Here is a 4597-nt window from a genome sequence, read left to right as displayed (position 1 = left end):
TGGGCAGGACGCGGAAGCGCAGTAGCGTGAGCGTCAGGGCCACCTTCATCTCGGACATGGCGAACGTCTGCCCGATGCAGTTCCTGGGGGCCGAGATGGGGGCTCTGACTGCACAAAGGACCCCCCCTCTGAGCCCCATCATACCTGAAACCTGGACTAGGACCCCCATCCCCACCCTGCTCACCCTGAGGGGCACAGAGGGGGGTTAACTCTGCCTGGGGCCCCGACGTGGGCTTGTGTATCCCCTGAGCCGGGCCCAGAATCCAGCCCCCAACTCAGAATAGCAGATATGCGGGGGGGGCATGAAGCACACCACGGACCCCTGCTGGACTTACCCAACCAAACTCCATCCCCAGTACCCACCCTGCTCACCCTGAGGGGCACAGAGGGGGGTTAACTCTGCCTGGGGCCCCGACGTGGGTTTGTGTATCCCCTGAGCCGGGCCCAGAATCCAGCCCCCAACTCAGAATAGCAGATATGGGGGGGGGGCATGAAGTACACCACGGACCCCTGCTGGACTTACCCAACCAAACTCCATCCCCAGTAGTTTGCCCATAACGTCTGTAGGATGGGAGGGAAGGAGAGCTGGAACTCTGACCATCTACAACTCCACCCCTCCCCGCGCCCTTCTCCGCTGTGGTGCCCAGACCCCCACCTCCATCACCCCATCCCCGCCCAGAAGCTTGCTATCCTCACCTGGGCCCCACCAACAAGGTAATAAAAGTCATTGGTGACCTCCCCTTGATGTTTTTAGGGTTGAAGTGGAAGGGGTCATCGACCTGGAGGGCAGACCAAGGTAGGGTCACTGAGTGAGGTCTTCCAGGGCAGGCAGCCATGGAAGGATAGATGTGTGTGGTGGGGGAGGTGATGTCTCATTTCCCAAGTTAAAACTCTGCCGCCTTCTCTAGGACCCCTGGAACAAACAAGGACTGGGAGGGGTAGACAGCGCCTCAGGGTCCAGCCACACAGCTGGTTTGTAATGGGTCCGGAAAATACTGAGGAGGCAAGTGACACCTGTGGAACAGGAGGGAGCAGTCAGGACAAGGCACCAGAGTGTGAAAGGCCCCTGTTCCAACCCAAGAGCTTCCTCCCCCTCACGTTGTGGGCACCTTTGGGGATGACACAGTCTTCTGGGAGCACAAAGTCCTGGGTACAGGGGATGTAGGTGCAGACTCTCCTCGATGCACATGGTCAGGAAGGGCAGCTCCACTGGGTCATCCCTATGAAACTGTCCCAGCCCCCCAACAATTATCCAGAGATCAAAAATCGTCTTTCAGGCCCTCTGTTGCCCAGTGAACCTTTTCTACCTATAACAAAGTAAACTCCAGATGAATCAAATGTTTGAGAATAAAAATACAGAAAAAAATTAGAAAAGCACAGAATTAGAAAAGTATCAGAGAAAATCTAGATCATTTTTAAAATAATTCTTTTCTGAGCAAAACATCATCCGAAGGAAAGTTAAACATCAACCAGAAAGAGTTAATAAATTTGCTTAAAAGCAAATATTCTTTATGGCCAGAAAGGAAAATCGAAATGTAAATGAGTAAGCAAAAAAATAAAGAAATTCAATGTTTTGCTCTTATGTATCATTGTACTAGAGATACTAGCAAGTGCAGTTAGACAAGGAAAAAGAGGCGAGTAATGTAAGTTGAAATGTATGGGTAAATGTATTATTTGACAGTGATTTTATACTTAGAAAAAACTGTTGAATTCATTGCAAAACTCTTACAAATATTGAAGATACAGTAAGGTACTGAATTTGTTTCTTTAATCTTTATATGGGGTGGTGGCTGTTTAAATTTTAATAGCTGATATGGTTAATTGATTCAAAATTTGAAAACTATAAAGCATCACCTACCCCTATGGCCCACTACTACCCACTTCCCCTCTCCACAGGTTGTCTAGGTTATGGCTATTTTTTAATGTACCTTTTTAGAGGTACTTTTGAAGTGATGCATATGCTAAATACCCTGATATCATCATTTCACACTACATAAATGTATGTAAATATCATATTTTACTCCATAAATGTCTACAATTAGTATGGGTTGATTAAGAAAAAATAAATTAAAATTTTTTAAAAATTCAGAGACAGAAGTAAATTAGAAGTTACTGGAAACAAGAGGGCTCAAGGAATAATGAGAAGGTATTGCTTAATGGGTACAGAGTTTATGTTTAGGATGATGAAAAAGTTATGGAAATAGGGGTGGTGGTTGCACAGCATTGTGAATATAAATAATTCCATGCAATGCATGCTTTAAAAGGCTTAAAGTAGCAATCCTTATGTTATACATGTTTTAGCACAATTTTAAAAAGTGGAAAAAAATTAAAAAGTCATAAAAAGTATAAAGCAGCATACTATATACTACACACTGGTCTGTGTCTTTTTTCATTAAACACTATATCAATCTCTCCTAGTACATCTCCTGAGATTTGTGACAAAATGAGTTTTTCCCTACTCTGGAGTTATAAAATAATTTCCCATGGTTTCTGCTACAGCTAAAAAGACTCTTTTTAAAAAAATTTAAATACTTGATTCATGTTGATATTATCTGGTTATAAGATGTGAGAAGCCAGTTGAGTTCAATTTTTTCCAGGCAACTTCCCAGTTGTTTAAAGAGGTTTTACAAAATGATCTATATATTTTTCTTTTGATATAAGATGCCATCTTCAGCAGGTACTATGTCTATGGGAGAAAATTTGTATCCATAAATCATTAGTTTTTCTACTTAGAAATAACAGCCAGTTGAAAAAGATAATGAAAAATAGATGCTAATAATAATGATATAAAACACCTGGATTAAATTTAAGAAACATGAAATCTCTCTACTCCAAAAGAATATATAAATTTCCCTCAATCCAAATCAAAGATATCATACACCACTACACCAATAGTAGCTAAAGGTTACTTTAACAGAACATGCACAACATCTCTAAGCAAATATTTGAACTCTCTTAGAAGATGAAAGATTATTTTAATAGATGGATATCCATGCCACACTCTGGCATATTTTGTGTCAATATTATGAAGTAATCTATTTCCCACAGATCAATGATATATTCAAATTCACCAATAGAATATATTCACTTCTAATGAAATTCAACCTGATTTTTTTTTGAAACTTGATGGACTTATTCTAAAATATTTCTGGAAGAATAAAAGGTCTTGAAGAGTTAGGTTAATTTGAAAATAAAAGATTAAAGAGTCAGAGAACTCATTCTACCAGATATTAAGACCTGTTGCAAGGGTGCAGTCATACAAATCGTGAGACTGCAAGAACAGGACAATGGATGCACGGAACAGAAGAGAGAGCTCAGAGACAGACACGTGAATAAGTGAAAACTTCACATCTGCTAAAGGAAGCCACACAAAACCCTGAGAATTGTATAGTGTGTAGATAGCATGTGGGTAAAAGAAAATGTGGACAAATTTGACTTAGTAAAAATTAACCAAAAGTACCCAAAAGTCTAAAGGCTTCCTTAGCAATAAAAGACAGGAAAAAAGATGATTTTTAATACATGTTGTAATAAGTAAATATTTTTTAAAAGAGAAGGACCCCAGAAAAGAGCAAAGAATGTAAGATGAACACTCACATAAAAAGAAAACCAGTGGTTTATTATCAACATGTGCAAGAGCTTCTTGATCTCACTCTTGTGGAGATACTAAAATTAATAAAACAAATGTATTTCATAGGACCTAACTTTTAAAAAATACACATAGAAATGTTAAGCTTGCAAAAAACAGGAAACTTTGCCCAGGCTAAAGTCTCCATTGTAGATAAAGAATTGTAACACAGCAAAATTGCTGGCTCAAAGGGCAGATGTCCTTGGTGCAGGTTAACCTACTGATTGATATGTTGAGAAAGTTACTTCATTGTTATGTAAACATACCAAGGAAATTGCTGTAGGAAAAGAAAGTGTTTGCTAAGAACAAGCTTTTGTTGGTGGATCAACTTAACCTTTTGCAAATTGCCCTATGGAATTTCACTTTGTTTATTTCACTGATGTTATGAGTTTCCATTGTTAAAACTATACTTAGCCATAATGCTGCCCATGTGCTTGTGTTCTTTGTAATGGTTAAATCAACTGAACTTTCTTGTGAAACTTCCTTGTCTTTCCAATAAAAGGGAGAAACTAACTTTGAATCCGGGCTGTCACATTTCAGCTCTCTCCTCCTAATCGGGAAATTATTGAAGTGCAGTCCTTCCAGGCTTCTCAATGCATTCATACTGCTTTCAGTAATCGAGTAGTTCTTTTTTTACATCTCCATTACGCAGGGGAAAGTGTTAACACATTCTTACTTAAGGAAATGTGTGTTAGAAGAAATATGAAGTTCAGCAAAGATTTAAAATTGAGTAATACAATAGTACTACTGAGTAAGTTATCTGAAGCTGTTGCTGTCAGACTCAGCTAACAAAAATGGATTTGCAGTCATTTTAAAAATTGTGGAATGCAGTCAAAAGTGGTCTTTGATTGAGCATCTTCACTTCTGGGAATCTGTCCTGCAGAGATGCTCACACATGCATGTAAGTAACCATCACCATGCACACATGCTGACCAAGCCATGTTTAATTTAGGAAAAGTCTGGAAACAAACC

General features: G+C 39.8%; 1 pseudogene; it reads right to left on the bottom strand.

Annotated features, from left to right (window-relative positions):
* LOC103581870 overlaps window positions 1–4597 on the bottom strand; it is an 11997-nt pseudogene that overhangs the window by 1677 nt on the left and 5723 nt on the right.

The sequence above is a fragment of the Galeopterus variegatus genome, unplaced genomic scaffold, assembly GCF_000696425.1.
Source record: "Galeopterus variegatus unplaced genomic scaffold, G_variegatus-3.0.2 Scaffold14150, whole genome shotgun sequence".
Lineage (NCBI taxonomy): Eukaryota > Metazoa > Chordata > Mammalia > Dermoptera > Cynocephalidae > Galeopterus > Galeopterus variegatus.
Note: the sequence above shows the minus strand (reverse complement) of the source record. Positions and strands in the feature narration are given on the sequence as shown.